The sequence below is a fragment of the Chiroxiphia lanceolata genome, chromosome 2 (genome assembly GCF_009829145.1).
Source record: "Chiroxiphia lanceolata isolate bChiLan1 chromosome 2, bChiLan1.pri, whole genome shotgun sequence".
NCBI lineage: Eukaryota > Metazoa > Chordata > Aves > Passeriformes > Pipridae > Chiroxiphia > Chiroxiphia lanceolata.
This window is the reverse complement of record NC_045638.1, coordinates 81711806-81724478: the sequence shown is the minus strand read 5'-3', so window position 1 is coordinate 81724478 and position 12673 is coordinate 81711806.

Genomic DNA, 12673 nt, shown 5'->3' with positions numbered 1-12673 from the left:
CCTGGCCACATATTGTCTTCTGTTGCTGTAATCCAGTCCCAAGGTAAGACAAACACAGATAACTGAAACAAAGCCTGCATAGAAAAAGGCACAGTTGGAAAAACGCCTACGTACACTGAGCACACCTCCTTTTCCAGGAGCAGGTCAGGCTACCATAGTACTTCTGTTTTGTTATGCACTTGTATTACAAATGGCAGTTGAGTCCATCAGTTAGTTACATGGATATAACTTGTCACTTTTGCTTCCAGTTCCTTTCCAGAAATGAGGTAGACTATCCCAGTCCTTGTTAAGGCATTGCCAGGTGACTCTCACCCAAGGCCAGGACACATCTGAACACTGAATCCTTTGTTCCACTGCCCTTCCTTGGTGGGACAAGGAGCTAATAATCAGATCACTGTTTACTGACTACCTGTTTTCCTTAAAACATGCACAAAGAGACTGAGATCAAAAGGTTTGACAGCAGGGGCCTTTTCTTTGCCAACTCTTCATCTAGCCTCCCATATCTCAGCTTATTAAAGTGCTAAGCTCCTAAATGGAGACAGCCACACATGCAGTTAACTGCATTAGTGTTTTACTCCAAATAGGATGTATGCCCATGGATAGATACACAGAAATGTTGATTTCCTTTGTTTGGAAAACACTTTTCTTGTGTATTAGCAGCAGAGTTATTTTTCCTCTCACTCTCACACCAGTGAGGACAGCTGGAGTGTACATGCTCTTGAAAACAAAATGGTCTCTACTAAAAGTGAAAAGATATGGCTTCTCTCCTCTGTGTGTATCAATAAATGCACTTCACTTGCTTATCAGTTCTCTAGCAGTGTAGCTGTGCTTGGTTTAACCCAGCAAGCAGCTAAACATGTCCCAGCTGTTTGCTCACTCCCCGTGGTATGATGTGGAGAGAATCAGAATCAGGTAAAACTAGTGGACTGAGATAAAGACAGTTTAATAAGACAGAAAAGGAAGAGAAAACAATAATGATAAAAGAATATGCAAAACAAGTGATGTTCAGTGCAGTTGCTCACCACTTGCTGATCAATGCCCAGCCAGTCCCTGAGAAGCGATTGGCCCCTCCTGGCCAGCTTCCCCAGTTGTATTGTTCAACATGATGCCATATGGTATGGAACATCCCTTTGGCCAATTGGGGTCCTTGGCTGTATCTCCTCCTATCTTCTTGTGCACTCTCAGCCTCCTTGCTGGCAGGGTAGTGTGAGCAGCTGAAGTCCTTGACTTAGGGTAAGCATTACTTAGCAACAACTAAAACATCAGCGTGTTATCAACATTATTATCAACATTATTTTCATCCTAAATCCAAAACACAGCACTGTACCAGCTACTAGGAAGAAAATTGACTATCCTAACTGAAACTAGAACAAGCTGATATCTCGTACTTTGAAGCCCTCTATCTGTCCATTAAAAGTTATAAAAAGAGCGAAGGATTCATCTAGGATTGCCTGTGTCTTATCTCTGTTAAAAATATGTGTCAAAAAAGAAGCCATCCAGACTTCCTGAAATCTAAAATAAGAAAAAAAAATACCATGATTAAAGCAACCTTTCATTACTGAGCTCAGATTGTTCAGTTGTCCTTAAAAGTCCAACAACAGAGCTCAGCACAGCAGAAGGGTGTGGATGTTATAAGATTTGAAAAATGTTGCTTTCAGAAGGTGAAGAACTGATTTCCAATGTCAAATTGCAAAATCCACTCGGCTAGCACCTGCCAGAGCTGCTATAGCAGCACGTTCCCTACTGTAACTCTACCAAAATGGCTCAGAGACCTCAAATTTCAGGCATTTCAGGTTCAGTAGAAAACAGCTCAAACTTCATCTCCTAATCTGCACACCATCAGTACAGAGTACAGGATCTGGGATTTTGTGCAGCACAACAATGCTACAAATTCCTGTGATCCAGCCTGGTATTCTGTGTGCCTACAAGTGTATCTACAGGATCCTGTGAAGAGAGAGTCACCAAGCTGCACGTAGTAGGGTGCTAAGATTGCTACTCGTAGAGAAGCCTGTGTTGTCTTGTGTAAAGGAGTAGATGGGACTGGGTAGGGACATTGGGTTCAACAAGCATCTGCAAGTGCAGCTTGGCATCCTGCAAGCAGTAGTTAATGTCTGTAAGCAGCTGTGGACAGGCAGGAGAAGAGGTTTTAACCTCTTTGCTCTTATTACTTATTTCCCCTCTTCGAGCTTGCTGGTTTAGCTGAAGAGGTATGTATTGAATATCTGTTCTGCTTTGTTGCTTCTTTCATGGCAGTGCTTTTACACTGTCTTGGTTTTGCGATATTAAAGCTTGCAGTGAAGAGCAAGATAAAGCTGGGCTTTGATGGTCTTGTGCATTGCTTCTTTAGTGTCCTGTTTGTATAAACTAGAGTATGGGAGTCTGGATGGGAGGATGGAATCAATGCTCATGTGTATTAGCAGAAGGAGACAGCAGAGCCAGCTCTGCCCCCCTGCTTCTCCCTGCTACAGCAGAAGACAGATCCACAGAGATAAAGCAAGAACAATATGAATTAAGATGGTATAAATACATAAAAATGACGGTCCTAGTTCATTCTCTATTTAGACACTGATATTATGAAAAGGCCCGCTCTACACTCCTCTAACTGCAAAAAAAATGAAAATAGTTGTATTAATTTATGGAAGACTCACTTTTCTTGCAACTCCTGGAGAACATTACCATACTGAATATACGATGAATACTTTGTTTTTAATAGACTGAACAAAAATGTATATGAAGAATGGATATTTCTAATCCTTTAGCATCATTTAACCATGCCTCTCCAGCCAGTTATTTTTAGGATGAGATGAACCATGGCCTGTTTCTGCCCGGTGGCTATAAAAGGAGTCTAAAATGACCGTCTTAGATGCAGGTATCTTTTTACCCATTTTTGTTGTACTCTTCCTTAATTTAGTTTCACAATTTGGATAGAAAAAGCTGGAGGGTATAAAGAATTGTAGGTGATAAAGTAACCCATCCAAAGATCTCCACAGTTGTGGTTTGCTGAGGTGGGTGCTTAGGCATCTCTTGTCTGCAGCGAGCAGTGTGCAGGTACCGGTATCAGGGTTCTCCTTGCCCATCATCTTGCCAGCAGCAAGCCTTCCCACCCCCAACAGAAGAAACAACGTTTCTCAAACTCTTTTGTGACCTTTTTCAGACATCTGTGCTGAAGTAAGCTGAAGTTGCTTGGTGGGCTTGTTTGCATCCCCCTGGGCTCTTGTTGCAGTTGGGGACCACTGCAGAGATGAGGTGTCTGCAGCATCAGCATTCCTCTCCAGAGCTGGTCAGAGGTGGGATGAGGCAGATGAGACCACAACAAGGCTGTGTCCTGGAGGAGCTCAAATAGGGGAAACACCAGGTGCAGAGTGCTGGGATGGTGCTGGCAGGAGGTTGTGCATCGTAAATCACAGATGTGGCCGGTGGTTATTTGTGGTTTCTCACATGGATTAACAGCATCTTGCAAGATCACTGGATGTGCTGAACCAGTGGCTGCTCAAGCTCTGCAGCCTGAGAAAGGAGCTTTCACCTGGGCTGCCCACATGAAAGCATCAAACCTGGCTCCAGGATGGGAGTGTACAACCGCTCTGCCCACACAAATTAATGATAAACAATATAAGCTCATTAGGGCAGGGAACTTCTCTTTTGTTCTCTGTCTTGTTCTCTGCCTTTTTTCCTATACTGTCATAGTAGAGATAATAATGCTGTTATTAAGCATATTGCAGGATTGATGAAATGTATATTTTTCTGACCAAAGTTAATGGTATTTATGAGCCTTAGACACAGAATGCTGTAAATAAATTAATTTTAATGTGCACACAAATGAAATACTTTTTGTTTTGCAAAATAATTTACCTTTGTTTATAAAATAATTTATTATTTTCTCTTATTTTGTAAAATTTTGTTATGTTTTGTAAAGTAATTTGTCTTTTGCATTTTTGAAAAAATAATTAATAGATTTTAATACCATACTAGTCATTAAACTGATTGGCATAAGTTTAGTAAGATTAATTTTGCATTCCGATGCTGAGTACTCTGCTGGGCAAATAAAAAGCAATTAACTATAACAAACCCTCAGATTTGCTATTCATTTTGCAAACCCAGAAGAAACAGAAGATAACAATACTAGTTGCATCTAAACTTCATCGACCCCACTGGACCCAATAAGAAAAAATAATTTTAGATTTTTCTCTGTATTTCTGTTTTATCCATGCACTTTTTTTATGCTGCAGGAGAGAGGGGATTCACAATGGCAGAGAAGGGGAGGAGGGCTCAGGATTGAGAAATAAATACCAGGAAGACAATATCAGATGTTAGACGTCATAAGCCAGGTAGAATAGAGGTTTTTTATTGCATTACCCTGCATTTGTGGGACAGGGTTTAGACAATGGCTGAGCACTGGAAGGAGGGGACCTCACTGTTTTTCCCATTAGTGACTCATAAGGCTGAAGTTTTAAATCAGCACTTGAAAACACAAAAACAGCCTTGTGCAAAGTCCTCATGTCTTGTGCAAAATCACTACCTCTGAAAGGGTGCTCAGAACATGTGTAGGAGTTTCCCTCTGCCAAGTGAACATTTTGAGATGTCTGGGTTTTGACAACCCAGTTTTCTTTCTGTGCTTCAACTCCTTCCTGACAAGACAGTTGTATCAAGCATTTGCAATTTTTTTGATTCAAGATATTAGTAAGTCCAGCAAGGGCAAAATTGTGCTTTGAAAGTGGTAGAGAAGGCTTTCTATTTTTTTGGAACAAATATTATTTGTATTTTTTAAATACAGGTTTTAAGTAAAAATCTAAATTTTTTTTTTAAATTTACATTCACAGCTGCATGTCATCTTGGTTGTCTCCCAGCATTGCTCAAAATAAGCATGAGATACTAGGATTACACAGACCCACAGCATCAAAGTGACTGATCCCCTGTGTGTCACCCACCTTTCCCTGGCAAACACCAAGCACCTCCCAAATTCCTCAGGCACCCCTACCTTTAGCTTATCAGCAGCCTCTTTGCTCCTGAAAAGCAGATGCTTGCTGCCGTTTGTTCCCTGTGTTCTGTTCACTATGAACATCATCTTGTTTGTCTCTTGTAACGGGTTTTAAATCTACTCAAATTATTTGGTTATCTCTAGAAAGACTAGTGTCCTGTTTCATGCAAATGTAGGAAAATGTAGGGCCCATTGCTCCCGTCAGTGGTTAACTGAAGGACATTTTGGTTTAGATCTTTGCGGGGAAATAGCGTAAAAATCACAGTGGAGTGCAGTGGGATCCTGTAAGGAAGCACATCAGGCTGTGTTTTGTTGCTGACTTTCCACTAGGAGCTGTTTGGATGGGATGTCTCCTCTGCGCCTCTCCTAATCCTTACTCTGGGGATTATGGCATTGTGTTTCCTAAGGGGCATTGGTTGATGTAATCCGCTGCTATATGAGAGATTTGCCATAGGATGATGCTGAAATGCAAAGTAGTATTTTTACTCAAAAGGCGCTGCTCTGTTGCAGCAAGCCCATTAGGGTTGGAGCTACAAAAGGTCGTACCGTGTGACAATGTGTGCTCGTTACAGTGCGCGTCAGTGGGAACTTGGGTTCTGTGTTAAACACTTCAGTCCAGCCCCAGTTCTCTGTCGTATTTTAAAAATGTAAAAATGTTTTATGGGCATCTGCTTCCTGTGACAGAGATTTGCAGGGCTCTTTGATTTTGCTTTCAGTGCAGTCGGTTCTTGATTCTGAGTCTTGTTTCCATAGTCCTTCAGAAGACCCCTGAATGTTGACTCGGTGTCAATGCCTATATTTAATTGTAGGTTTAGAGTTAATTTTTTATTTCCTCCCTTATTTTTGCTATCTTCATAATTTCTGCAAGGTGATAAATATTGATAGTGGAAAAATAATTTTTGTATTCTCACTTCAGGCTTCTTAAATTTTCTTGTGCTTCACCAGAGAAGATACTGCTATCACAAATCAATAAGAACTAAGGTATTTCTGCCAACAATGGCTTAAAACAATTTTTTCATTTAAAACTGACTTCTGTAGTGGAATTGAAGGGAAAGCAGACATAAGCCTCTATAGTAAAGGTTTGCTAAGGAGGCTGCAATTCTATCAATACCATGTAAGGATAGACTCAAAATTTGATTTGAAGTGTCTGCTACTTTCTTGGCTTTACAGCATTGAAGAATTTAATGGGAAAGCTGGAGCACCTGGTGGTGCTGCCCCTCTTGCTGTCACAAAAGCTAGAAGCTTTTAACCCTGTGGAGGTAGACAAATAGGTATGCAGTTTTGCATGTGTGTTTGGCAAGAAAAAAAAGTTGTTTATTTGCTTTGTGAGCACCTTAAATATTCTGGGCCTGAGTGCCTCTTCCAACGCAAACCATTTCATAATTCTACCTTTTTCAGAAACTGTGGGACCCACAGTGCCCATGCATCTAAAACTGAGGACTTTGTCTGCAGCAGCACTCAGTAAAGTCTAGGATAAACAGAAAGAAGAGGGAGATGCACTGTGCTCCTCAGTGCTAATCTTGAACGGAAGCTGAATGTTTCTTTTCAAAGTCAGGTTTGATTCTGAGTTTTTTTCTTGTAGCAAATTGTTCCACATTCATAGGTTTACTGGCGTTTTTTAAAATAATGTTTGTTTCAATCATGTTTAACCAGTCTAATCCCTCATGAAGTATTTGAATTTGTAAAGCACATACTTAGGTTTATATATAATCAGTACTTATTGGGGGCAACAAGCAGGGAAGCGAAGACCAGAGTAGCACAAGTGGTAAAATTAGATGAAAACTAAAAAAAAAAAAAGTGCGACACATGTAGTGAAGGTAAAATAAGGTTTAAGAGCTGTGTGATGAATGAGACATATGGGAAAGGCAGAGAAAGTGGGGGGTTTGGGGCTGGACAAGTCCTTTCTTATTTAAAAGCAGCACCCTTCTCAGCTAACACTGGGCTGCCAGCTGCACATGCCTCTCCATGAGCTGAGCCACGGCTCAGTCCTCCAGGTGGCGTTATAGCACTGTAATTCTCGGCTACCTCCTGTTGCCTGATCTGCGCTCTGAAGGGACCAGCTGATAAAACTGGCAATATCCTAAGAGGGTCTTTGGTCACATCATTTTGGCACATGCTACCCAATCTTACTAGCCAGTATTGGGCTGCTTTTCTCAAGTAATAGTGTGAAATACAACCAGATTCTTGCTTTTTTGGTAGCTATTTCTCAATTATGTTAACATGCCCTTAAATTCTTGTCTTTTATATCAAATAAAATGCTTCTGCAGAAACAGTGGTTGTTTATATCTGCCCTCGAAGCTTGTGAGCTAAATTTCTGTGAGTGAACAAGCTCTTGCAGATGACAAATCTTAATAGATGAGTAGAAAGTAAGTTCACAAACCAAATTTTCTCCATAAATTGTCTATTTCTGTGTATCTCCACAGTCAAGGACAGCCCATCAAGTGTTTTTGTTTGTAACACATCCGGGTTTTCAAACCCTGGGGAGCAAAGCCTGCTACCAGAGAAAGGCCAGCTATCTCCTTGTCTCAACCATAAAGAAAAAAAAAGATGGTCTCTGAACAGACATAGGAGATTGCTATTTAATGTTACACAGCTTGTATCCGCAGTGTATGTTCCCATGAACAGAAGTTCCTTGGATGCAGGAGCTGCTTGAGCTGCTGGTCTGTAGGGAATGATGCCAGATTGCCTCTTGATCAAGGTGCAAAAGCCCTCAGGAATGACAGTTCATGTTTTCTGCTGGAGGAGGTTGTTTATGAAGATCTCTTTGTGATGAGGTTATTTTCTTGTTTTTAAAGACTTAGCAGTTTTGTGTTTTTTCTTAAGCTTTGCTAAGTTGTTGCTAGTGACCTGTTAAAGGGCATTGAAGTACAGCTTTGGGGTAGCAGGATGCTGTTGCGTTTCCGCAGAAGAGCACAGCTTGCAGACCTGTCTAAAACAGTCTGAACGGAGCCAAGAGAGCAGTGAGATTTTTCATATGAAATCCCCCAGCTTGTGGGGTTTCTCAAAGGGGTCTCACTTTGCTTAGCAGGGTTGGCAAGTCTTGGCACTTTATCACAAAGTATAGTGTTTGCATTCATGTGCCTATTTAATCCATCAGCATGTAAAGACCTTTCACATGCTTTTAAATTAAAAAAAGTGGCCACAAAATTTTAACAACAAATGAAGACAGCTTCTCCTCTCATCCTGCTCCTCTCTCTCCAGTGCTGTGTTTGCTTTTGGATGTGCTCCCCACTGAGTAAGCAACAGTCCCAGCCCACATGGACCAGTCTTCTCTTCATTTAGACCTTATCTCTGAAGATGCTTCCTCCCTACCATGGCTATTAAACTGCATTTTCATAACTGATGAGTAGCAACCTCAGGTAGCTGGAGGGGCACTCCTTCCTCTTCCATTGTCCTCCCCAGGACCCCTGAGGTGTCTACCTTCATGAACACAGAGCTGGTTTAGGTTTCAAGCTGTTTGGGGCAGCTCCTGCTGGGCTAGAGATACTGCAGAGCCAGAGGTAGGTGATGCAGCTTAATGATTGTCTGCTTGCCCACCGAAGCAGTACAGTGTCTGTGTGTGCCCTTCACAGGTCTGAGCTGTGAGCTGTCACTCACAGCAGTGTTCCCTGCAGCTCCAGATGTCTGGCTGGATGACACTCATGTGGGCAAGCAGTGATGTCAAATGGTTGGCAAAAGCAGGATCAGTTATGGCAGCCTGACTTGCAGATCAGTCCTGCATTGTCTGCTGCATTCCAAGCTCCCCATGCAATAACAGCAGTGAATTACAAACTCTAAGACAAATTAAAGTACAGCTTTTAAGGTGCAGAACGTCTCACCTGTGAGTAGACAAGGAACTGATCACCGTGGACTATGGTGTAGCATGTGTTTTGCAACACGGTGACTTGGCTATGTCTGAAGAGAAACTGTGCTAATTGTGGAAGTGTGGAGAGGTGAATGAGTAGCATCAGTAGGCAGTAAGGCAGAGACAACTTCCTCAATCTGTTCTATCTTTTGATAATGAAATAGGGAAAGTTAATTTTTGTGAAAAAAATTCTCCTGGACTCTCAGAATGCCAGTGAAGCTCCTCAGGGGCTAATAGGTGAAAACGGGCCAGGGTTCTCCCTGCCTCTGAGGGCAAGCTGCACAGCTCATCCCTATTATGCATGGTTAAATGCTTTCCTTGCCCCAAATCAGGTGATCTGAGCACTGCTGCCTGTCAGAGAGGTCTCTGGCCTGTGTGTGTGCTTTAAATGACAAAGCAGGGGTGACAGCAGCTGCAGGTGAAGTGTCTTTATGTCCCAATACCCTGGTGCTCAGAGCTCATCTGGAGCTGACCTGAGAAGGAGCAAAATGTGACTGATCCTGGACATCTTTTTTTCAGCACCTGATCTCCTGCCATGTGTTTGGAAATAGGAAAACAAATAAAAGGGGAAAAGAAATTAAACTAGAAAAGAAAAGAAGATCTGACACTGTTTTTGAGTTTCCCAATCCAGTGTTCATGGCTTTATGTGCACTGGAGATGGTCTCCAATGAAATGCTCTGCTGCAGTTGCTGGAGTGTGGTGGAGGTGGTGGCACCTCCAAGCCAACCTCTGCCAGCAGCTGGCATTGCCTTCATGCCTCCATCAGAATGAAAACATGCAGTCTGGAGAGCTGGTTTTGTTCCAGCTATGAGCTCCCTGTCCTCAGGGATCACTGTTCTGGCCATCTGCATGCACCCCCCAGCAAGAACATCACAGGAGTTCTCTTGAAACATGCTTTTATTGATTGCCATGTTTAGCTTCTTGGTCTTTTGAGCTGAAACTGGAATGTGAGCCTTTGCTCCATTATTCACTTGCCTACTCCTCTCTGAACATGCCATTAGCTCCTGCTGGGCAGGAGGTGGGTGCAGAGATGGGTGTCCCTTGGCAGTGATACTGACAGGCAGTTTGGTGCTGACTGCATGGCCACCTTCTTCAAGATGACCATGAGTGGCTCTGTGAACTGCCCCATGGATTTTACACAGCTCTATGACACCTCCATTTCCTTGAAAAGTTACAATCATGCCCAGAGGAGAGCTGAGATGGCAGGGCTGGGTGCAGAGCTTGTTACTGTCCCAGCTGCAGGGAGCTGGATGGAGGCTTGCACAGGTCCTGCACCCACAGCTGTTGCTCTGGGATCTCTCTGCTTTGCTAGTGCTTGTTACCGACCATGTTTCCTAGATTCAGTTCGTGCTAGACTGGGCTTGTTTGGGGTAACTGCTTTTGACCAAAGAGTCACAGAATGGTTTGGATTCAAAGGAACCTTAAAGATCATCTAAGTCTAACCCCCCACCATGGGCAGAGATACATTCCCTAGATCAGGTTACCCAAAGCCCCATCCAACCTGGCCCTGAACTTTCAGGAATCGGGCATCCACAACTTCTCTGTTGTGTGCTAGGCCTGTGCTAGTGCCTCACTTCCCTCACAGTAAAGAATTTCTTCATAATATCTAATCTAGACCTACCCTCTGTCAGTTTAAAACCATTCCCCCATATTATATCACTGCATATCTGTGTGAAAAGTCCCTCTCCAGCTCTCTTGTAAACCCCCTTCAGGTACTGGAAGATACTGTAAGGTATCCCCAGAGCCTTCTCTTCTCCAGACTGAACAACCCCAACTCTTTCAGTCTGTTCTCATAGCAGAGGTGTTCCCTCCTCTGACCTCACTTCCACACACATATGTTTGAGTGAGGCATGTATATCTGCAGAGACTCATTTTACAGGGTCACAGTGGCCAAAGTGACTGCTGACACCTCAAGAAGCTGTTGTTGTGTACTCTACAGCATGCAGGTATTACTGCAGCATCCTTTATAGACTCATTTTGGAAGCAATTGAACTAATTACCCCAAAAATTCAGATTTTACAAGAACCCCCCCCAAACAACCACAAAACTGGGAGATTTCTGAGAATTATGCTTTGTAGATGTGATATCACACGGGTGACTGGTCCTCATCTTGGAGGATGAGCAGCAAACTGACATTTGCATCAGTGCACGGCTGATGTGTTTATTGCACATGATTTTGTTACAAGTGCCTGAGTGTTGGGTGGCATTCCTGTGGGCAAGGCAGCAGCACTTGAATTTGATGAGTAGCTGGGGTTACTGCCTTTGTTTACTAAGGCAACCGGATTTTTGCATTTGAAGAAAATGCAGCCTGACTCCTGGCCCTCAGGGAGGAGAGATGGAGAGGGAAGTGAGTGTTGACAGTGCAGAGATCAGAAACCTTAGAGCAGTTATTTTGGATGCTGGTACCGGCATGACTGCAAGGGAGCAAGGCTACGTTCTGCCCTGCTACCTGCACTGGAGGTTTGCTCCCATGGCTGGGCTGTGACTGGTTTAGGAGTAGCTGATTGAAAGCTATATACAGCATATTTGTGCACAGTACAGTCGTACCTTTATTTTTTAGGGTAGATATGAAGAGGTTGAGGAGGGAGTGGGATGGAAGTGCAGTAGGTGCAGGGGCAGCAGCTACAGGGACACTATGTCCTGCTGCACTTCTAATGAAGTGTATTTGCTTTATTTTCCCCCCCCGAACAGGATTAAAGTGAGCATGCTGCGTTTTCTCCCTGTCCTGGAAGCACTGCCATCACAGAGGTCTCCCCTCCAGTGCTTCAGCTTGTTTGATCCTGACAGGATTTGGTCTGGAGCTGAGTCATCCATTTATTCAGCATGGTCAATTTGGGCAGATATCTTCAGCTCTGCTATATGGATCTTATTTTCCAGCTGTCATCTTGTATGAAAAAGAAATTTACAGGATAACCAGATCAGTCAGAATTCATAAATCCTTCCCATTTCATGAGAAATACTGTGTATGTGTTTAAAGTAGTGGAAAAACCTCATCATAAGGAGATGTGTGGAAGTGGAGCACTACACCACCACCTCCATGTCTCTTGGGGAGGGACATGGGTTTTGTTATAGCCAGATTTAATTATAATATGGCTTAAATAATAAACACAAAGGCATCTGAGACTATCTATGTAATGGTTAGGAAGAGGCACATGGCAGGGGCAAGAGCAGAGAGCAGGTAGTGTCATCCCTGGGACTGCCTGGCCAGGGAAGTTGCCCTCCTGTGGATGTAGGAAGACCAAGTCAGAGACAACCTCTCCCTCTGCAAACTGGATGCTGGAAATAATTTAGCCTTTTCTTCAGTTAGGTTCCAGAAGCATGGAGGTCTGCCAAGTGATGTAAGAGGTTTTAACAGACAGACTTGCCCCTGGCGTGGTACTAAAACCAGTGAGAGAGTGTCCCGTGGGGTCACTTCTTGTTCTGCTGGCACTGCAGACCTTGAAGTCAGAAGGGGTCATGTGTGGAGTGTTTCAGTCAGGTCATGTGAAGTAGTTGAGAGAGGATACTGTAAAACTAATTAGCTTTTTTCATTCACCAATAGATCAGAAGTTAATTCTATCTCCTTTCCTAAGCAGTCATTTGAGGGTGGATTAAGCCTACATTAAAATGTTTCTTGATCTTCAAAAATAAACAGATGGTTTAGTTAGACAATTAGACAATTATTTGTATTGTGATATTGTACATTTTATTAGTGTACTAATAATAAGAGAAGTTTGTCCCTATGTTACTGACATATCAATAGGAAATCAGTCTTTCTCTGCCATTTTTTCTCCCCCATATTAACTATTTCAAAAAGGTTTGTCAGTGCTGTAGAAGTCCAAACAGCAGTATAATTGGGTCACACCTTTGATTTG